The sequence below is a fragment of the Heterodontus francisci genome, chromosome 8, assembly GCF_036365525.1.
Source record: "Heterodontus francisci isolate sHetFra1 chromosome 8, sHetFra1.hap1, whole genome shotgun sequence".
Classification (NCBI taxonomy): domain Eukaryota; kingdom Metazoa; phylum Chordata; class Chondrichthyes; order Heterodontiformes; family Heterodontidae; genus Heterodontus; species Heterodontus francisci.
Genome location: NC_090378.1, coordinates 1,581,891 through 1,605,560, shown reverse-complemented (window position 1 = coordinate 1,605,560; position 23,670 = coordinate 1,581,891). Strand labels below are relative to the sequence as shown.

General features: G+C 47.4%; 1 protein-coding gene across 1 annotated transcript in view; it reads left to right on the top strand.

The window, feature by feature from the left end:
- The window catches only part of LOC137373152 (collagen alpha-1(XI) chain-like), a 612,019-nt gene that overhangs the window by 32,028 nt on the left and 556,321 nt on the right, over positions 1-23,670 (top strand). The window lies entirely within an intron of this gene.

Below are 23,670 nucleotides of genomic sequence, written 5' to 3'. Positions count from 1 at the left end.
TTCCTCTAAATCATTTATGTATATCACAAACAACAGTGGTCCCAGCACGGATCCCTGTGGAACACCACTGGTCACACATTTCCATTTTGAGAAACTCCCTTCCACTGCTACTCTGTCTCCTGTTGCCCAGCCAGTTCTTTATCCATCTAGCTAGTACACCTTGGACCCCATGCGCCTTCACTTTCTCCATCAGCCTACCATGGGGAACCTTATCAAACGCCTTACTGAAGTCCATGTATATGACATCTACAGCCCTTCCCTCATCAATTAACTTTGTCACTTCCTCAAAGAATTCTATTAAGTTGGTAAGACATGACCTTCCCTGCACAAAACCATGTTGCCTATCACTGATAAGCCCATTTTCTTCCAAATGGGAATAGATCCTATCCCTCAGTATCTTCTCCAGCAGCTTCCCTACCACTGACGTCAGGCTCACCGGTCTATAATTACCTGGATTATCCCTGCTACCCTCCTTAAACAAGGGGAAAACATTAGCAATTCTCCAGTCCTCCGGGACCTCACCCGTGTTTAAGGATGCTGCAAAGATATCTGTTAAGGCCCCAGCTATTTCCCCTCTCCCTTCCCACATCAACCTGGGATAGATCCCATCCGGACCTGGGGACTTGTCCACCTTAATGCCTTTTAGAATACCCAACACTTCCTCCCTCCTTATGCCGACTTGACCTAGAGTAATCAAACATCTGTCCCTAACCTCAGCATCCGTCATGTCCCTCTCCTCGGTGAATACCGATGCAAAGTACTCGTTTAGAATCTCACCCATTTTCTCTGACTCCACGCATAACCTTCCTCCTTTGTTCTTGAGTGGGCCAATCCTTTCTCTAGTTACCCTCTTGCTCCTTGTATATGAATAAAAAGCTTTGGGATTTTCCTTAACCTTGTTTGCTAAAGATATTTCATGACCCCTTTTAGCCCGATATTCTTTCAAAAATATAATTGAGGAGCTGAGATAGTGTAGCTAGGAAGGACCTATTTCCCTTCGTAGAGAGGCCAATTACCAGGAGGAATAGATTTAAAGAAATTGGCAGAAGGATTAGGGAGGATTTGAGCAGTAATTATTTCACCCAGAGGGTGGTGGTGTCTGGAACTCACTGTCTGAAAAGGTGGTCAAGGCAGAAACCCTCACTGCATTTAAAAAATATTTGAATATACACTTCAAGTGCTGCAACCTACAAGAGCTGCAGGGCGGGATTAGACTGGATAGCTCTTTTTTGGCCAGCAAAGACGTGATGGGCCGAATACCCTCATTTCTGTGATCCTGTGATTTCTTTGTGTCCCACATGAGTTCCACATGGGAGACTTATCAAGAAAGCAAATGCACATGGGATACAGGGTAACTTGATGAGGTGGATTCAAAATTGGCTTAGCTGTAGGAGACAGAGAGTGCTGACAGACGGCTGTTTTAGTGACTGGAAGCCAGTGTCCAGTGGCGGACCACAGGGATCTGTGCTGGATCCCCTATTGTTTATCATTTTTATAAACGACATAGATGACTATATGGGGGGTAGGATCAGTAAGTTCGCGGATGACACAAAGATTGGCCGAGTGGTTAACAGTGAGGTTGAGTGTCTTAGGTTACGGGAAGATATAGACGGGATGGTCAAATGGGCAGGAAAGTGGCAGATGGAATTTAACGCTGAGGTGATACACTTTGGAAGGAGTAATGTGACACAGAAGTATTCAATGAATGGCCTGACACTGGGAAGTTCCGAGGAACAAAGGGACCTTGGCGTGTTTGTCCATAGATTTCTGAAGGCAGAAGGGCAGGTTAATAGGGTGGTGAAAAAGGCATATGGGACACTTGCCTTTATCAATCGAGGCATAGATTACAAAAGCAGGGAGGTCATGTTGGAGTTGTACAGAACTTTGGTAAGGCCACAGCTGGAGTACTGTGTGCAATTCTGGTCGCCACATTATAGGAAGGATGTGATTTAACTGGAGGGGGTGCAGAGGCGATTCACCAGGATGTTGCCTGGGATGGAACATTTAAGCTATGAAGAGAAGTTGGATAGGCTTGGGTTGTCTTCACTGGAGCAGAGAAGACTGAGGGGTGACCTGATCGAGGTGTACAAGATTGAGGGGCATGGACAGGGTGGATAGGGAGCAGCTGTTCCCTTAGTTGAAGGGTCAGTTACGAGGGGTCACAAGTTTAAAGTGAAGGGTGGGAGGTTTAAGGGGGACTTGAGGAAGAACCTTTTTACCCAGTGGGTGGTGACGGTCTGGAATGCCCTGCCTGGGAGGGTGGTAGAGGCAGGTTGCCTCACATCCTTTAAAAAGTACCTGGATGAGCACTTGGCACATCATAACATTCAAGGCTATGGGCCAAGTGCTGGCAAATGCGATTAGGTAGACAGGTCAGGTGTTTTAATGCATCGGTGCAGACTCGATGGGCCGAAGGGCCTCTTCTACACTATATTATTCTGTGATTCTGTGATTTTAGATGTCAATCTGGTTTTAATGCCATTTATTCTCGGAAGCAACGTATCAGCAAAGTCAAGTTAGAAGCCTCTTGATTGTCTCACTCAAAACTGTTGATTAGTTTCCCTTGTAATCCTCAAATAGCTGCCCTGACTGGAGAAAGAAACTGGGGTTGACGAGAACCCAACCTGCAACTTTGAAAGGTCTGAGACAGACTAAATACCAAAACTATATTTAGTCCACAAATCACAATGTAAAGAGCAATTAGCTGTTCTAGTTTGGGTTGATTAGACCTTTGTGTCCGATTATAGAGTGCATTATTGTTGGTAATGAATATGGATAATGAATATTCTCAGTTTTGGATACAGACTGTATAAGTGGATGGTGGTCACCAGTGCAGCAAGTACTCGATGGGTTGTTCCACCATGAGGTTCCCTGTCACCCTTCTATGCTTGACCTTGTAGATACAGGACACTTCACTGCAGTGGCGTGATGTATCCCCTAAACTAAAGTTATCGGAACATAAGACCAGGAGGTCATTCAGCACCTTGATCCTGATCTTCCATTCAACTGGATCATGGCTGACCTGTATCTTAACTCCATTTGCCCACCTTTCCTCCCCAATTGATTCTGATCCTTACCCAACAATAAACTATTAATAAAATAAAACAAAGTGCTGGAAATACAGCATCTGTGGAAAGAGAAGCAGAGTTAACCTTTCAGGTCTGTGACCTTTCATCAGAACCGCATCGGAAACAGAGAAACTGGGAGAATGGAATGGAATCCTTAGAGGACGCAGGGTGTGAAGAAGTGTAGTCAAGTTAGCTGTGGGAGTCGGTGGGTTTATAATGAATATTTGCAGACAGTCTATCCCCAGAGACGAAGACAGAGAAGTCGAGGAAGGGAAGGGAATTGTCGGAGATGGGCCATGTAAAGGTGAGAGAAGGGTGGAAATTAGAAGCAAAGTTGTTAATGTTTTCCAGTTCGGGGCAGGATCAGGAAACTTCACCGTTAGTCATCAATGTACCGGAAAAAGAGTTGGGGGAGGGGGCCTGAGTAGGACTGGAACGAGGAACATTTGACATATCCCACAAAAAGACAGGCATAATTAGGACCCATGCGGGTACCCATAGCAACACCTTTTACTTGAAGGAAGTGAGTGGAGTTGAAGGAGAAGTTGTTGAATGTGAGAACAAGTTCAGCCAGGTGGAGGAGGGTGGTGGATGGGGACTGGTTGGGCCTCTGTTCAAGGAAGAAGTGGAGAGCCCTCAAACTGTCCTGGTGGGGGATGGAGGTGTCGAGAGATTGGACATCCATAATGAAGAGGAGGCGGTTGGGGCCAGGAAACTGGGAATTGTCAAAATGACCTATGGCATCAGAAGAGTCACGGATGTAGGTGGGAAGAGGCTGGACCAGGAAGAAATAAATTCAGTGGGGCAGGAACAGGCTGAAATGATGGATCTACCAAGACAGTCCTGTTTGTGGATTTTGGGAAGGAGGTAGAAGCGGGCTGTCCGAGGTTGCGGAACTTGAGGTGGGAATTTATGGAGGGAAGATCTCCAGAGGAGATGAGGTCAGTTACAGTCCTGGAGACAGTGGTTTGATGTTCGGTGGTGGGGTCATGGTCCAGAGGGAGATAGGAAGAAGTGTCTGAGTTGGCGTTGAGCTTCTGCAAGGTAGAGGTCGGTACGCCATACAACAACAGCACCACCCTTGTCAGCAGGTTTGATCACAATGTTGGGGTTAGACCTGAGAGAACAGAGTGCGGCCAGTTCAGAGACAGGCAGGTTAGAGTGAGTGAGGGGAGCAGAGAAATTGAGATGGTCAATGTCAGGCCGACAGTTCTCCATGAAAAGATCAAGAGTGGGTAAGAGGCCAGAGAGAGGGGTCCAGGTGGAGTGTTCTGATGAAAGGTGATAGACCTGAAACATTAACTCTGCTTCTCTCTCCACAGATGCTGCCTGACCTGCGTATTTTCAGCACTTTCTATTTTTTATTTCAGATTTCCAGCATCTGCAGTATTTTGCTCGTCATAAACTATTACACTCAGTTTAGAAATTTTCAATTGATCGTCAGTTTTACCAGCTTTTTGAACGAGAATTCCAGTTTTCCACTTTGTATGAAGTGCTTTCTGACATCACCTACGATGGGCCGAAGGGCCTGTTTCTGTGCTGTATAACTGTGACTCTATAACTCTATGACCTCCTGAATGAAGTACTGCCGTGCCAATTTCTTGTGTTCTTGTGTGAATGGCCTGGCTCAACATTTAAGGTTCTGCCCCCATCAGAGGAAATAGCTTCTCTCTATCTACCTTATGAAATCCTTCAATCATCTCAGTTAGATCACCACTTCATCTACATCTGCTAGTGGGACAGGGCATACCCAGGGATGGTGATGGAGATGTCTGGGACATTGGCAATAAGATATGATTTGGTGAGTATGACTATGTCAGGCTGTTGCTGGACTAGTCTGTGCCAATTTGGGCACCAGTCCCCAGATGTTAGTAAGTAGGACTTTGCAGGATTGACAGGGTCGGGTTTGCCATTGTTATTTCCGGCACCTAGGTTAATGCTGGGTCGTCCGTCTGGTTTTAGTCATATTCGACTTTTCTATGACCGTTTGGTACAACTGAATGGCTTGCTAGAACTTTTCAGAGGGCAGTTAAGAGTCAACCACATTGCTGTGGGACTGGAGTACAAACCAACATGGTTGTAGTTGTTGGAGGCCAAATATCTCAGTCCCAGAAGATCACTGCAGGAGTTCCTCAGGGTAGTGTCCGAGGCCAAACCATCTTCAGCTGCTTCATCAATGACCTTCCCTCCTTCATAAAGGTCAGAAGTGGGGATGTTCGCTGATGATTGCACAATGTTCAGCACCATTTTTTTTTTTTGAGATACAGCACTAAAACAGGCCCTTCGGCCCACCGAGTCTGTGCCGACCAACAACCACCCATTTATACTAATCCGACATTAACCCCATATTCTCAACCACATCTCCACCACTCTCCTACCACTTACCTATACTAGGGGCAATTTACAACGGCCAATTTACCTATCAACCTGCAAGTCTTTGGCTGTGGGAGGAAACCGGAGCACCCATAGAAAACCCACGCAGACACAGGGAGAACTTGCAAACTCCACACAGGCAGTACCCGGAATTGAACCCGGGTCGCTGGAGCTGTGAGGCTGCGGTGCTAACCACTGCGCCACTGTGCCGCCAACTCCTCAGATACTGAAGCAGTCTGTGTCCATATGCGGCAAGACCTGGACAATATCCAGGCTTGGGCTGACAAATGGCAAGTAACATTCGTTCCACAAGTGCCAGGCAATGACCATCATCAACTAGAGAGAATCTACCATCTCCCCTTGACATTCAACGGTATTAACATCGCTGCAAACCCCCACCATCAGCATCCTGGGGGTTACCATTGACCAGGAACTGAACTGGAGTAGTCATATAAATACCATGGCTACAAGAGCAGGTCAGAGGCTAGGAATTCTGCAGCGAGTAACTCACCTGACTCCCTAAAGCCTGTCCAACATCTACAAGGCACAAGTCAGGAGTGTTATGGAATACTCTCCACTTGCCTGGATGGGTGCAGCTCCAACAACACTCAATAAGCTCGACACCATCCAGGACAAAGCAGCCCGCTTGATTGGCATCCCATCGACAAACATTCACTCCCTCCACCACCGATGCACAGTGGCAGCAGTGTGTACCATCTACCACTAGAAGGGGCAGGCAATCAGTGCAGGAATCCCCTGTGGCTATCCCCCTCTCCAACAAGCCAGTTGTCGTTGTGCACATAGGCACCAATGATATAGGTAAAAAACGGGATGAGGTCCTGCAAGCAGAGTTTAGGGAGTTAGGAGCCAAGTTAAAAAGTAGGACCTCAGAGGTAGTAATCTCAGGATTGCTACCAGTGCCACGTGATAGTCAGAGTAGAAATGAAAGAATAGTCAGGATGAATGCGTGGCTTGAGAGATGGTGCAGGAAGGAGGGGTTCAGATTTTTTGAAACATTGGGACCGGTTCTGGGGAGGTGGGACTATTACAAATTGGACGGTCTACACCTGGGCCGGACTGGAACCAATGTCCTTGGGGGTGCTTTTGCTAACGCTGTTGGGGAGGGTTTAAACTAATGTGGCAGGGGGATGGGAACCAAATGAGGAGGTCAGTGGACAGTAAGGAGGTAGTAACTAAAGCCTGTATGGAACGAGATGAAGTCAGCGTGACTAAGGGAAAGAGTAGACAGGGAGCAGATGATGAAAGCAAAGGGACTGGTGGTCTGAGATGTATTTGTTTTAATGCAAGAAGTGTAGTAGGTAAGGCAGATGAACTTAGGGCTTGGATTAGTACCTGGGAGTATGATGTTATTGCTATTACTGAGACTTGGTTGAGGGAAGGGCATGATTGGCAACTAAATATCCCAGGATATCGATGCTTCAGGCAGGATAGAGAGGGAGGTAAAAGGGGTGGAGGAGTTGCATTACTGGTCAAAGAGGATATCACAGCTGTGCTGAAGGAGGGCACGATGGAGGACTCGAGCAGTGAGGCAATATGGGCAGAACTCAGAAATAGGAAGGGTGCGTTAACAATGTTGGGGCTGTACTACAGGCTTCCCAACAGCGAGCGTGAGATAGAGATACAAATATGTAAACAGATTATGGAAAGATGTAGGAGCAACAGGGTGGTGGTGATAGGAGATTTTAATTTTCCCAACATTGACTGGGATTCACTTAGTGTTGGAGGTCCAGATGGAGCAGAATTTGTAAGGAGCATCCAGGAGGGTTTTCTAAAGCAGTATGTAAATAGTCCAACTCGGGAAGGGGCCATACTGGACCTGGTGTTGGGGAATGAGCCTGGCCAGGTGGTTGAAGTTTCAGTAGGGGACTACTTTGGGAATAGTGATCACAATTCCGTAAGTTTTAGAATACTCGTGGACAAAGACGAGAGTATTCCTAAAGGAAGAGTGCTAAATTGGGGGAAGGCCAACAATACCAAAATTCGGCAGGAGCTGGGGAATGTAGATTGGGAGCAGCTGTTTGAAGGTAAATCAACATGTGATATGTGGGAGGCTTTTAAAGAGAGGTTGATTAGCGTGCAGGAGAGACATGTTCCTGTGAAAATGAGGGATAGAAATGGCAAGATTAGGGAACCATGGATGACAGGTGAAATTGTGAGACTAGCTAAGAGGAAAAAGGAAGCATACATAAGGTCTAGGAGGCTGAAGAAAGACGAAGCTTTGAAAGAATATTGGGAATGCAGGACCAATCTGAAACGAGGAATTAAGAGGGCTAAAAGGGGTCATGAAATATCTTTAGCAAACAGGGATAAGGAAAATCCCAAAGCCTTTTATTCATATATAAGGAATAAGAGGGTAACTAGAGAAAGGATTGGCCCACTCAAGGACAAAGGAGGAAGGTTACGCGTGGAGTCAGAGAAAATGGGTGAGATTCTAAACGAGTACTTTGCATCGGTATTCACTGAGGAGAGGGACATGACGGATGCTGAGGTTAGGGACAGATGTTTGATTACTCTAGGTCAAGTCGGCATAAGGAGGGAGGAAGTGTTGGGTATTCTAAAAGGCATTAAGGTGGACAAGCCCCCAGGTCCGGATGGGATCTATCGCAGGTTACTGAGGGAAGAGAGAAAGGAAATGGCTGGGGCCTTAACAGATATCTTTGCAGCATCCTTAAACACGGGTGAGGTCCCGGAGGACTGGAGAATTGCTAATGTTGTCCCCTTGTTTAAGAAGGGTAGCAGGGCAAATCCAGGTAATTATAGACCGGTGAGCCTGACGTCAGTGGTAGGGAAGCTGCTGGAGAAGATACTGAGGGATAGGATCTATTCCCATTTGGAAGAAAATGGGCTTATCAGTGATGGGCAACATGGTTTTGTGCAGGGAAGGTCATGTCTTACCAACTTAATTGTCACTTCTTCAAAGAATTCTAAGTTGATTGATGAGGGAAGGGCTGTAGATGTCATATACATGGACTTCAGTAAGGCGTTTGATAAGGTTCCCCATGGTAGGCTGATGGAGAAAGTGAAGTCGCATGGGGTCCAAGGTGTACTAGCTAGATGGATAAAGAACTGGCTGGGCAACAGGAGACAGAGAGTAGCAGTAGAAGGGAGTTTCTCAAAATGGAGACGTGTGACCAGTGGTGTTCCACAGGGATCCGTGCTGGGACCACTGTTGTTTGTGATATACATAAATGATTTGGAGGAAAATATAGGTGGTCTGATCATCAAGTTTGCAGACGACACTAAGATTGGTGGAGTAGCAGATAGTGAAGGGGACTGTCAGAGAATACAGCAGAATATAGATAGATTGGAGAGTTGGGCAGAGAAATGGCAGATGGAGTTCAATCAGGGCAAATGCGAGGTGATGCATTTTGGAAGATCCAATTCAAGAGTGAACTATACAGTAAATGGAAAAGTCCTGGAGAAAATTGATGTACAGAGAGATTTGGGTGTTCAGGTCCATTGTTCCCTGAAGGTGGCAACGCAGGTCAATAGAGTGGTCAAGAAGGCATACGGCATGCTTTCCTTCATCGGACAGGGTATTGAGTACAAGAGTTGGCAGGTCATGTTGCAGTTGTATAATACTTTGGTTCGGCCACATTTGGAATACTAAGTGCAGTTCTGGTCGCCACATTACCAAAAGGATTTTGATGCTTTGGAGAAGGTGCAGAGGAGGTTCACCAGGATGTTGCCTGGTATGGAGGGCACTAGCTATGAAGAGAGGTTGAGTAGATTAGGATTATTCTCATTAGAAAGACGGAGGTTGAGGGGGGACCTCATTGAGGTGTACAAAATCATGAGAGGTATAGACAAGGTGGATAGCAAGAAGCTTTTTCCCCCAGAGTGGGGGATTCAATTACTAGGGGTCACTAGTTCAAAGTGAGAGGGGAAAAGTTTAGGGGGGATATGCGTGGAAAGTTCTTTACGCAGAGGGTGGTGGGTGCCTGGAACGCATTGCCAGCGGAGGTGGTAGACGCGGGCACGATAGCGTCTTTTAAGATGTATCTAGACAGATACATGAATGGGCAGGAAGTAAAGAGATACAGACCCTTAGAAAATAGGCGACAGGTTTAGATAGAGGATCTGGATCGGCGCAGGCTTGGAGGGCCGAAGGGCCTGTTCCTGTGCTGTAATTTTCTTCGTTCTTTTAGCCCTGGGATCATTCTGGTGAATCTATGCTGCACCCCCTCCAAGTAGAGCATGGTTACCCGACCTGAACCTGACTGGTTCCGACGATGTTTCTGGTTCGGGTCGGGTCACACTTCTATGTCCGGTATTCGGGGTCAGGCCGGGCTGTGTCGGACACAGTGGCAATGCTGCGTTTTGGCCAGGGTGGGAAAGGGAAGTAAGAGTAAAAGCAAGTGTCATGCGTTTCCTGTAGTCGAGTTGGGTCAGGTCAGGCTGGGCGTGGGAAAAAAACCACATGACTCGGGCCTTGTTTGGGTTCGGGTTAGGTGTGGTCGGCTCGGATTCGGGTTAGGTGTGGTCGGCTCGGATTCGGGTTGAAATTTTATACCCAAGGAGGCCTTTACCTCCAGGGCCAATATCTATTTCCTGAGGTGAGGGATGAAATGAGCTTTTTATCTTGTTTGATGCAACATAAATGAGGTGTGCGGACTTCAGTTGATTGAAGATCTGGAACAGGTTTATGAAACAGCTAATTGATATATACAGTGCAGAGCTAACTACTTACATGACTTACCTCTAGGTGTTACGGTCGCAGAGTGAGACTGGCATGTAGTCACATGACTGCATCCTGGCAAGTAGCTCATCAGCATACTAAGATCTTAAAGGGACATCATTCTTGAAGGCAATCACACAACATCCCTCTTCTTTCCAAAGAAAAGTCTTGTTTGCTCAAAACAAAAACATATAGAATTAGATATCAAAACACAGTGCAGCGCTCCCTCAGCACTGACCCTCCGACAGTGCAGCGCTCCCTCAGCACTGACCCTCCGACAGTGCAGCGCTCCCTCAGCACTGCACAGAGAGTGTCAGCCTGGATTATGTGCTCAAGTCTCTGGATTGGGGCTTGAACCCTTGACTTTCTGACTCCGAGGTGAGAGAGATACCCAATGTGTAACAGCAGCTGCTGGAGATGAGGGTAAATGGCCTTTTGCCTGGTTGAGGCTGTTGGAGATGAGGTCATGTGATCAAACCTCCAGGAATACGCCTAGCTGGAGTTGGTAACTTTACTTACCCTAATACCTGTAATTAAGAAATAAATGATAGTATTTAAAGCTCATTCACTTTAATCTTGCTCCTATTATTGGCTGGTGCTGATTCTGTTTTTCTTGCAGTTATGCAGAAACACAATGAGGGGACTGGGATCGGGAAGGCCACAAAGATTATCATTAAATATTTAACGCTGCTGTTACTTCACTCTATTTGAAAGTCAGACTGATATATTTAGCTGCATATGAGAGTAGAATATGTTTATATGTTCTGAGGATTTTGGCATCACTGACCAGGCCAGCATTTATTGCCCATCCCTAATTGCCCTTGAGAAGTTGGTGGTGAGCTGCCTTCTTGAACCGCTGCAGTCCATGTGGGGTAGGTACACCCACAGTGCTGTTAGGAAGAGAGTTCCAGGATGAGTTCATCATGGTGTTTTGATTGACTAAATCAGGAGAAACTGTTTCCAGTGACAGGAGGGTCAGTAACCAGAGGACACAGATTGAAGGTAAGTGGCAAAAGAACCAGAGGGGGAGATGAGAATTTTTTTTAGACAGTGAGTTGTTGTGATCTGGAATGTGCTGCCTGAAAGGGTGGTGGAAGCCGATTCAATAATAACTTAAACTCTAATATGGTTTATGCCTATGGATATAAGACACAGTGGCGCAGTGGTTAGCACCGCAGCCTCACAGCTCCAGCAACCTGGGTTCAATTCCGGGTACTGCCTGTGTGGAGTTTGCAAGTTCTCCCTGTGTCTGCGTGGGTTTCCTCCGGGTGCTCCGGTTTCCTCCCACAGCCAAAAGACTTGCAGGTTGATAGGTAAATTGGCCATTATAAATTGCCCCTAGTATAGGTAGGTGGTAGGGAAATATAGGGACAGGTGGGGATGTGGTAGGAATATGGAATTAGTGTAGGATTAGTATAAATGGGTGGTTGATGGTCGGCACAGACTCGGTGGGCTGAAGGGCCTGTTTCAGTGCTGTATCTCTAAATCTAAAAAAACTCTAAATCTAAACTCCCACGGTCGCACGCACATGCGATACACATATGCAAATAGGGACAGAAAAGAGCAGAAGAAAAGATAAGTAGAACAGTTTGAGGCAATACCTTGTTACTGTTTCTCGAGCTGTTTATAGTCCTTGATTGAAGATGTGGTCTCGTAATTCGTTGGAGCCCAGTATTCGTCTCAAACCTTGTTCACATAGGAGATTTTTTCTGAGTTTATGTATCTTCGCAAGATTCAGTTCTGTGGGAAAGAGATGGAGGCAGGCAGACAGGAGAGGAGATGTTCTCAGTCCATGAGCACACTGTGTTCTCTGTTCCAATTCCTTTGTTGGAAGTTCAAATTCTCTGCAACAGCCAGTTAGTCTTGTGACTAAAGCTGGTCTGACCACTTCTGTGTATTGGGTCCCCATTGTTTCAACCTTGTCTGGTACTATACAAATATTCTTCCGGTCAGGGCTTGCAATTTTAAGTTTTTGTTCATGTGGTGAAATAATGTGTGCCTCAGACTTGACAGGTGGGGTTTGCCTGACACTTCCACACCCGGGGGAATGAAATGTGATTTGAAGAAAATGGCACATTTCATTAGAGTTTAAGAGAAATATAAGATATAGAAAGAGACCATGCACTTCACCAATCTTGAAGTTCATGAAAAAATGGTCTGTTCTGGGTGCCAGGGCTGCTTTAATTCCCCCTTTTTTTTTTCCTCAGGAGAGTTAGTGGGGGGTGAGGGGTGGGGGGGGGAAGGTCTATCTTGAACCCTCTGAGTCGTGCAAAGAGTTTTGACTTCAGGGGATGGGTGGTTCCCTTTTCCTCTGACTGTAGGGGGGCAGGGGAGGAATCTCTGTTACACTCCAATTTGTTCTCTGGGACACTGCTACCTGCAGGTATTTGTGCAGCTTGACAGCATTCTCCTGTGACACTTCGACGAGCTGAGGCATCACCCTCACTGTTTCTCTGCCCCCGAGAGGTCTCTTTCTTTCTGCAGGTTCCTGTAAATGCTGTTAGCAACTCTGGTGGGGTGCTTCTCTTCTTCTTTGGCCTCCTTATCTCGAGAGACAATGGGTAAGCGCCTGGAATGGCGATAAAGGCCAATTCGAGAGTGACAGGCTCTTCCACAGGTGCTGCAGAAAAATTTGTTTGTCAGGGCTGTTACACAGTTGGCTCTCCCCTTGCGCTTCTGTCTTTTTTTCTGCCAACTGCTAAGTCTCTTTGACTCGCCACACTTTAGCCCCGCCTTTATGGCTGCCCGCCAGCTCTGGCGAATGCTGGCAACTGACTCCCACGACTTGTGATCAATGTCACAGGATTTCATGTCGTGTTTGCAGACGTCTTTATAGCTGAGACATGGACGGCCGGTGGGTCTGATACCAGTGGCGAGCTCACTGTACAATGTGTCTTTGGGGATCCTGCCATCTTCCATGCGGCTCACATGGCCAAGCCATCTCAAGCGCCGCTGGCTCAGTAGTGTGTATAAGCTGGGGGTGTTGGCTGCCTCGAGGATTTCTGTGTTGGAGATACGGTCCTGCCACCTGATGCCAAGAATTCTCTGGAGGCAGCGAAGATGGAATGAATTGAGACGTCGCTCTTGGCTGACATACGTTGTCCATAGAGCAAGGTACTGAGGACACAGGCCTGATACACTCGGACTTTTGTGTTCCGTGTCAGTGCGTCATTTTCCCACACCCTCTTGGCCAGTCTGGACATAGCAGTGGACGCCTTTCCCATGCACTTGTTGATTTCTGCATCTAGAGACAGGTTACTGGTGATAGTTGAGCCTAGGTAGGTGAACTCTTGAACCACTTCCAGAGCATGGTCACCAATATTGATGGATGGAGCATTTCTGACGTCCTGCCCCATGATGTTCGTTTTCTTGAGGCCGATGGTTAGGCCAAATTCATTGCAGGCAACCGCAAATCTGTCGATGAGACTCTGCAGGCACTCTTCAGTGTGAGATGTTAAAGCAGCATAGTCAGCAAAGAGGAGTTCCCTGATGACTTTCCATACTTTGGTCTTCGCTCTTAGACGGGCAAGGTTGAACAACCTGCCCCTTAATCTTGTGTGGAGGAAAATTCCTTCTTAAGACTTGAACGCATAGTCTGAAGAGACCACATCTGCTGACGAGGTCAAAGACTTTGATGCGATCAATGAAAGCAATGTAGAGGGGCGTCTGTTGTTCGCGGCTTTTCTCCTGAATCTGACGAAGGGAGAACAGCATGTCAATGGTCGATCTCTCTGCACGAAAGCCACACTGTGCCTCAGGGTAGACGTGCTCGGCCAGCTTCTGGAGCCTGTTTAGAGTGACTCGAGCAAAGACTTTCCCCACTATGCTGAGCAGGGAGATTCCACGGTAGTTGTTGCAGTCACCGCGGTCACCTTTGTTTTTCTAGAGGGTGATGATATTGGCATCGCGCATGTCCTGAGGTACTGCTCCCTCGTCCCAGCACAGGCAAAGCAGTTCATGTAGTGCTGAGAGTATAGCAGGCTTGGCACTCTTGATTTCAGGGGTAATGCTGTCCTTCCCAGGGGCTTTTCCGCTGGCTAGAGAATCAATGGCATCACTGAGTTCCGATTTTGTTGGCTGTGTGTCCAGCTCATCCATGACTGGTAGAGACTGGGCTGCATTGAGGGCAGTCTCAGTGACAGCATTCTCCCTGGAGTACAGTTCTAGGTCGTGCTCAACCCAGCGGTCCATTTGCTTGTGTTGGTCAGTGATTGTGTCCCCTGATTTAGACTTGAGGGTGGAGGGGGGGGGGGGGGGGGCGATCTTCTTGATGGTTGGCCCAAAAGCTCTCTTAATGCCATCATACATTCCTCTGATGTTTCCGGTGTCTGAGGCCAGCTGAATATGACTGCATAGGTGTTGCCAGTAGTCATTTGCGCAGCGCCTGGCTGTTCTTTGTGCAGTGCTTCTGGCTACTTTAAGTGCTATGGATGTTAACTTGCTGGGGGCTTTCTTGTAGTTCAGCAGTGCAATGTGCTTAGAGGCTATGACAGGTTCCAACTCTTCAAAGTGAGATTGAAACCAGTCTGCATTCCTCTTCGCACGTTTGCCGTTGGTGGTCAAAGCTGACTCATAGATGGCGTCTCTGATGTGGGCCCACTTGGTCTCAGCACCCCCTGTGGGAATGTTTTGAAGGGCTGTTACAGGTGAATTTAGAAATTTTTGTAACAGCTGTGGATGAGAAATTCTGTTAGTGTTGATGCGAGGGTGGCCCTTCTGCTTGGAGTGATGCAGCTTCTTTGGTTTGAGTCTAACCTTGCTGCACACCAGGGAGTGGTCGGTGTCGCAGTCCACACTGTGGAAGCTGCGTGTGATTTGAACACTGTTTAAGGAGGCTCGCCTTGTGACGATGAGGTCTAGCTGGTGCCAACGACGCGATCTTGGGTGCCTCCATGAAACCTGATGACAGGGTTTAGTGTGAAAGAACGAGTTGGTGATGCAGAGGTTATGATAGGTACACAACTCAAGCAGTCTCTGCCCGTTCCCATTCATCCTTCCAATGCCATAGCGCCCAAGGCAGGAGGGCCATGAGTCATGGTCGGCCCCAACCCTGCTCGTGTTCCCTGCAGGTTCCTGTAAATGCTGTTAGCAACTCTGGTGGGGTGCTTCTATAGTCTGCTTTTATACATAGGAGGATGGGGGAGCACTTTGGGACCAGTGATCATAACTCTATTAGCTTCAAGATCGTTATGGAAAAGGAGAGGACTGGTCCTCCTGTTGAATTCCTAAATTGAGGGAAGGCTAATTTCGATGGTATCAGACAGGAACTCTCAAAAGTTGAATGGCAGAGGCTGTTTACAGGTAAAGGGACGTCTGGCAAATGGGAGGCTTTTAAAAGTGAGGGGAAGAGTTCAGGGCCGGCATGTTCCTGTTAGATGGAAGGGCAAGGCTGGCAAGTTTAGGGAGCCTTGGTTGATGAGGGATATTGAGGGTCTGGTCAGGACAAAGAAGGAGGCATATGTCAGGCATAGGCAGCTGGGATCGAGCGAGTCCCTCGGAGTATAGGTGATGTAGGAGTACACTTAAGAAGGAAATTAGGAGGGCGAAAAGGGGCCATGAGATTTCCTTGGAAGATAAGATAAAAGGAGAATCCTAAAATACTTATAGAATCTATTAAGAGTGAAAGGGTAGCTAGGGAGAGAGTAGGTCCCCTTAAGGTTCAGTGTGGAAATCTCTGTGTGGAGCCACGGGAAATGGGCGAGGTCTTAAATGAATATTTCTCGTCTGTATTTACCGTGGAGAAGGTCATGGAAGCTAGTGAGTTCAAGGGAGGGAACAGCGATATCCTGGAGCATATCAACATTACAAAGGAGGAGGTGTTGGAAGTTTTGAAGCACATTAAGGTGGATAAATCCCCAGGGCCTGACCAGTTGTATCCTAGGATGCTATGGGAAGCAAGGGAGCAGATTGCTGGGGCCCTGGCAGAGATTTTTGTATCATCGTTAGCCACGGGTGAGGTACCGGAAGACTGGAGGATAGTTAATGTGCCTTTATTTAAGAAGGGCAGCAGGGATAAGCCAGGGAACTACAGGCCAGTGAACCTTACATCAGTGGAGGGAAAGTTATTGGAAGGGATTCTGAGAGACAGGATTTATATGCATTTGGAAAGGCATGGTCTGATTAGGGATAGTCAGCATGGCTTTGTGTGTGGGAAATCATGTCTCTCAAATTTGACTGAATTTTTCGAGGAGGTAACCAAGAGGATTGACGAGGGCAGGACGATGGACGTTGTCTACATGGACTTTAGCAAGGCCTTTGACAAGGTCCCGCATGGTAGGCTGGTCCAGAAGGTTCGAACACATGGGATCCAGGGTGAGCTAGCAAATTGGATACAAAATTGGCTTGGTGATAGGAGGCAGAGGGTGGTAGTGGAGGGTTGTTTTTCAGATTGGAGGCTGGGTGACCAGTGGTGTGCCGCAGGGATTGGTGCTGGGCCCTCTGTTGTTTGTCATATATATTAATGACTTGGATGTGAATGTAGGGGGCATGATTAGTAAGTTTGCAGATGACACCAAAATTGGTGGTATAGTGGACAGTGAAGAAGGTTGTCTAAGGTTACAACAGGACATAGATCAACTGGGAAAGTGGGCAAGGGAATGGCAAATGGAATTTAACGCAGACAAGTGTGAAGTGATGCACTTTGGGAAGTTAAACCAGGTCAGGACATATACAGTGAATGGCAGGGCCCTGGGGAGTGTTGTTGAGCAGAGAGACCTTGGGGTGCAAGTACATAGTTCCCTGAAAGTGGCAACACAGGTAGACAGGGTGGTGAAGAAGGCATATGGCATGCTTGCCTTCATCGGCCGAGGCATTGAGTACAAGAGTTGGGACGTCATGTTACAGTTGTACATAACGTTGGTTAGGCCGCATTTGGAGTACTGTGTGCAGTTCTGGTCGCCGCACTACAGGAAAGATGTGATTAAGCTAGAGAGGGTGCAGAAAAGATTCACAAGGATGTTGCCTGGTTTGGAGGGCTTGAGTTATAAAGAGAGATTGGATAGGCTGGGTCTGTTTTCCCTGGAGCGAAGGAGGCTGAGAGGGGACATGATAGAGGTATATAAAATGATGAGAGGCATAGATAGGGTAGATAGCCAGAGTCTGTTTCCCATGGTAGGGGTGACTAATATCAGAGGGCATAGATTTAAGGTGAGAGGGAGGAGGTTTAAAGGGGATCAAAGGGCTAAATTGTTCAGACAAAGAATAATGGGTATCTGGAATGAGCTGCTTGAGGAGGTGGTGGAGGCAGGAACAGTAGCAACATTTAAGAGGCATCTGGACAGGTACTTGAATGAGCAAGGCATAGGGAGATGTGGAATTAATGCAGGCAGGCGGGATTAGTATAGATAGGCATTATGGTTGGCATGGACTCGGTGGGCCGAAGGGCCTGTTTCTATGCTGTACGACTCTGAATCTATGATGTGGGGTCTAACATTTCACATTTCTCTGGGTTAGTTGACTGGGCGGTCGGGGTTTTTATCCGGGATTCTTCCCAGACTCCCTTTAGCCTGCCCTCTTGGTCACTTATTCCCCTTCTGTTTCTAACCTTTTGCCGGCCATGTGCCTGCCTGACCCCTTTTGTTCTCGGCGGTTGTCCCTTACAGTTCACCAGCCCTCTGCTGGAGGGTCCTCCTAACACCAGTATAGGACTTGGGGGTGCAGGTTTCACTAAGTTGGGATTTCCCCTCAACCTGGTAGCATTTCCTGCACGACTCCACCACATCTTTGTGGAGTTTGGGCCAGTCAAACTGTTGTCTTATGCGGGCTTTGGTCTTTCGTATACCAGCATGTACAGCCACTGTAGTCTCGAGGGCCCTTCTTAATATTTCTCTCCGGTACCTCTGTGGCACCACTAACTGGTGAACTACTGTCCACTCCTTGCTCTCAGGTCTGTGAGGAGAACTCTATTTCCTCATCAGTACCTCATTCTTTAAATAGTAGCAATCAGGGACTCTCTCTGCTTCAATTTCAGACTGGGCAGTCTGTGCTAACTCTCAATACTGGGTCGGTTCGCTAAATCTCAGCTAGGGAAAATCCATTTAATTAATTCCCTGGGTCTGCTAACTTTCCAAAGAAAGTCTCGGACAGGCAGACCTGGTCATCTGCCTGCAGTGTCAATGCAGTCTCCTCTGGGGGAGCTGGTTTGATCATGGCCTGATCCACTACTACTACTTCCTATTCTTCCTCTTTTTCTCGGGAGACAATGGGTAAGAGCCTGGAGCTGGTCAGTAGTTTGTGAAGCAGCGCCTGGAGTGGCTATAAAGGTCAATATTAGAGTGACAGACTCTTCCACAGGTGCTACAGATAAAATTGGTTGTCGGGGCTGTTACACAGTTGGTTCTCCCCTTGCGCTTCTGTCTTTTTTCCTGCCAACTGCTCAGTCTTTGACTGATCCACTACACATTCAGGGAAACTGCAGGAGTCCGTCTCCTGCCTCCGCCCTGTCTCTCTGACCTTCTGCGGTCTTTTTCATTATTGGTGAGGCGCTACGACCTTCACCCCCGCCAGATCATTACCTCGGAGCAGGTCAACCCTGTCCACAGGCAAACGAGGGACAATCCGTACGGTCACCAGTCCCGAAACGAGATCGCACCCCAGGTGTACCCAGTGTACAGGTACAGGCATACACTGCCCTCCAATACCATTCACCACCATTCTGGTGTTTTCTGCACTCTCTGGGGGGGAAAGGTCAGGCCTTTTCCCAGTAAAAGGGATCTAGTGGCCCGTGACCCTGAGAATCACTATGGGCTTTCTTGCTCCACTTGAGGGGTATGGGGTTACTTTCCATTCAAATACAAAACCCTGATAACCTTCAGGAATCCTATTAACCTTTCCTGTACTAGACATAGTAAGCTTCTAGGGTTGCACTCTTCCTGCAGTTAAAGTCACAGCCTGTTCTATTTTTCACATCAGGCCCTCATCTTCTCTGAGAGGGTGTGCCCTGATTAATCCTGACTAAAGGTTTCCCCTTTATTTTCTGGCAGTCAGCTTTTAAATGTCTCACTCTTGCTCACAACACCTTCCTTTTTACCTGGAGGAGGGCCCCCTGTGTTTCCTGATTTCCTTTCTCTCTCAGGACTGCCTGTATGGAAATCATCTTCCCACCCTTTGTCCTCTTCGGATTTCTGCGGGTGATGAGGAAAGGTTCTCCCCTGGGAAACAAACTTATAAATTTAAAGAACAAACAACAGTACAGCACAGGAACAGGCCATTCGGCCCTCCAAGCCTGCGCCAATCTTGAAGCCTGCCTAAACTAAAACCTTCTGCACTTCCGGGGTCCGTATCCCTCTGTTCCCATCCTATTCATATATTTGTCAAGATGCCTCTTAAACGTCATCATCATACCTGCTTCCACCACCTCCCCCGGCAGCAAGTTCCAGGCACTCACCACCCTCTGTGTAAAGAACTTGCCTCGCACATCCCGTCTAAACTTTGCCCCTCTCACCTTAAACCTATGTCCCCTAGTAACTGACTCTTCCACCCTGGGAAAAAGCTTCTGACTATCCACTCTGTCCATGCCGCTCATAACTTTGTAAACCTCTATCATGTCGCCCCTCCACCTCCGTCGTTCCAGTGAAAACAATCCGAGTTTATCCAACCTCTCCTCATAGCTAATGCCCTCCAGACCAGGCAACATCCTGGTAAACCTCTTCTGTACCCTCTCCAAAGCCTCCACGTCCCTCTGGTAGTGTGGCGACCAGAATTTCACGCAATATTCTAAGTGTTGCCTAACTAAGTTTCTGTACAGCTGCAACATGACTTGCCTATTTTTATACTCTATGCCCCAACCGATGAAGGCAAGCATGCCGTATGCCTTCTTGACTACCTTATCCACCTGCGTTGCCACTTTCAGTGACCTGTGGACCTGTACACCCAGATCTCTCTGCCTGTCAATACTCCTAAAGGTTCTGCCATTTACTGTATACCTCCCACCTGCATTAGACCTTCCAAAATGCATTACCTCACATTTGTCTGGATTAAACTCCAACTGCCATTTCTCCGCCCAAGTCTCCAACCGATCTATATCCTGCTGTATCCTCTGACAATCCTCATCACTATCCGCAACTCCACCAACCTTTGTCGTCCGTAAACTTACTAATCAGACCAGCTACATTTTGCTCCAAATCATTTATATATACTACAAACAGCAAAGGTCCCAGCACTGATCCCTGCGGAACACCACTAGTCATATCCCTCCATTCAGAAAAGCACCCTTCCACTGCTACCCTCTGTCTTCTATGACCGAGACAGTTTTGTATCCATCTTGCCAGCTCACCTCTGATCCCGTGTGACTTCACCTTTTGAACCAGTATGCCATGAGGGACCTTGTCAAAGGCTTTACTGAAGTCCATATAGACAACATCCACTGCCCTTACTTCATCAATCATCTTTGTCACTTCCTCAAAAAACTCAATTAAGATAGTGAGACATGACCTCCCCTTCACAAAACCATGCTGCCTCTCGTTAATAAGTTTGTTTGTTTCCAAATGGGAGTAAGTCCTGTCCCGAGGAATCCTCTCTAATAATTCCCCTACCACTGACGTAAGGCTCACCGGCCTATACTTTCCTGGATTATCCTTGCTACCCTTCTTAAACAAAGGAACAACATTGCTATTCTCCAGTCCTCTGGGACCTCACCTGTAGCCAATGATGATGCAAAGATTTCTGACAAGGCCCCAGCAATTTCTTCCCTTGCCTCCCTCAGTATTCTGGGGTAGATCCCATCAGGCCCTGGGGACTTATCTACCTTTAATGCTTTGTAAGACACCCAACACCTCCTCCTTTTTGATAATGAGATGACTGAGACTATCTGCACTCCCTTCCCTAGGCTCATCATCCACCAAGTCCTTCTCTTTGGTGAATACTGATGCAAAGTATTCATTTAGTACCTCACCCATTTCCTCTGGCTCCACCCATAGATTCCCTTCTCTGTCCTTGAGTGGGCCAACCCTTTCCCTGGTTACCCTCATGCTCTTTATATATGTATAAAAAGCCTTGGGAGTTTCCTTAATCCTGTTTGCCAATGACTTTTCATAACCCCTTTTAGCCCTCGTGACTCCTTGCTTAAGTTCCTTTCGACAGTCTTTATATTCCTCAAGAGCTTCGTCTGTTCCTAGCCTTCCAGCCTTTACGAATGCATCCTTTTTTCTTTTTGATTAGGCTCACAATATCCCGCATTATCCAAGCTTCCCGAAACTTGCCAAACTTATCCTTCTTCCTCACAGGAACATGCTGGTCCTGGATTCTAATCAACTGACATTTGAAAGACTCCCACATGTCAGATGTTGATTTACCCTCAAACAGCCGCCCCCAATCTAAATTCTTCAGTTCCTGCCTAATATTGTTATAATTAGCCTTCCCCCAATTTAGCACCTTCACCCGAGGACTACTCTTATCCTTATCCACAAGTACCTTAAAACTTATGGAATTATGGTCACTGTTCCCGAAATGCTCCCCGACTGAAACTTCGACCACCTGGCTGGGCTCATTCCCCAATACCAGGTCCAGTATGACCCCATCCCTAGTTGGACTATCTGCATATTGTTTCAAGAAGCCCTCCTGGATGCTCCTTACAAATTCTGCCCCATCTGAGCCCCTTGCACGAAGTGAGTCCCAGTCAATATAGGGGAGGTTAAAATCACCCACCACTACAACCCTGTTACTTTTTTTTTTTAGAATTAGAACATTACAGCGCAGTACAGGCCCTTCAGCCCTCGATGTTGCGCCGACCTGTGAAACAATCTGACCTACACTATTCCATTTCCATCCATATGTCTATCCAATGACCACTTAAATGCCCTTAAAGTTGGCGAGTCTACTACTGTTGTAGGCAGGGCGTTCCATGCCCCTATTACTCTCTGAGTAAAGAAACTACCTCTGACATCTGTCCTATATCTATCACCCCTCAACTTAAAGCTATGTCCCCTCGTGTTTGCCATCACCATCCGAGGAAAAAGACGCTCACTATCCACCCTATCTAACCCTCTGATTATCTTATGTCTCTATTAAGTCACCTCTCCTCGTCCTTCTCTCCAAGAAAAACAACCTCAAGTCCCTCAGCCTTTCCTCGTAAGACCTTCCCTCCATACCAGGCAACATCCTAGTAAATCTCCTCTGCACCCTTTCCATGGCTTCCACATCCTTCCTATAATGCGGTGACCAGAACTGCACACAATACTCCAGGTGCGGCCTCACCAGAGTTTTGTACAGCTTTCCATTACCTTTACATCTTTCCAAAATCTGTCGACATATCTGCTCCTCTACCTCCCGTTGGCTGTTGGGAGGCGTGTAGTAAACCCCCAACATTGTGACTGCACCCTTCCTATTCCTGAGCTCCACCCATACTGCCTCGCTGCATGACCTCTCCAAGGTGTCCTCCCGCAGTACAGCTGTGATATTCTCCTTAACAAGTAATGTAACTCCCCCACCCCTTTTACATCCCCCTCTATCCCGCCTGAAGCTTCTAAATCCTGGAACATTTAGCTGCTAATCCTGTCCTTCCCTCAACCAAGTCTCTGTAATAGCAACAACATCATAGTTCCAAGTACTAATCCAATCTCTAAGTTCATCTGCCTTACCTGTTATACTTCTCGCATTGAAACAAATGCACTTCAGACCACCAGTCCCGCTGTGCTCAGCAACATCTCCCTGCCTGCTCTTCTTATTAGTCTTACTGGCCTTCTTTACTAGTTTCCACCTCATTTACTTCACTAGCTGTCCTACTGCTCTACTTCCCACCCTCCTGCCACACTAGTTTAAACCCTCCCGAGTGACGCTAGCAAACCTCGCAGCCAGGATATTTGTGCCCCTCCAGTTTCGATGCAATCCATCCTTCTTGTACAGGTCCCATCTGTCCCTGAAGAGATCCCAATGATCCAGATATCTGAAACCCTCCCTTCTACACCAGCTGTTCAGCCACGTGTTTAGCTGCACTATTTCTAGCCTCACTGGCACGTGACACAGGGAGTAATCTCGAGACTACAACCCTAGAGGTCCTATCTTTTAACTTGCTACCTAACTCCCTAAACTCCCCCTGCAGGACCTCATCACTCTTACTGCCTATGTCATTGGTATCGATGTGTACCACAACCTCTGGCTGTTCACCCTCGCCCTTCAGAATGTCCCCTGTCTGTTCAGAGACATCCTTGACCCTGGCACCAGGGAGGCAACATACCTTCCTGGAGTCTCTTTCACGTCCACAGAAGCGCCTATCTGTGCCCCTGACTATAGAGTCCCCTATAACTATTGCTCTTCTGTGCTTTGTCCCTCCCTGCTGAACAACAGTGCCAGCCATGGTGCCACTGCTCTGGCTGCTGTTGTTTTCCCCTGATAGGCCATCGCCCCCAACAGTATCCAAAACGGTATACGTGTTAGAGGGGGATAGCCACAGGGGATTCCTGCACTGACTGCCTGCCCCTTCCAGTGGTCACCCATCTATCTGCCTGCACCTTGGTTGTAACCACTTCTCTAAAACTCCTGTCTATGACGCTTTCTGCCACCTGCATGCTCCTAAGTGCATCCAGTTGTTGCTCC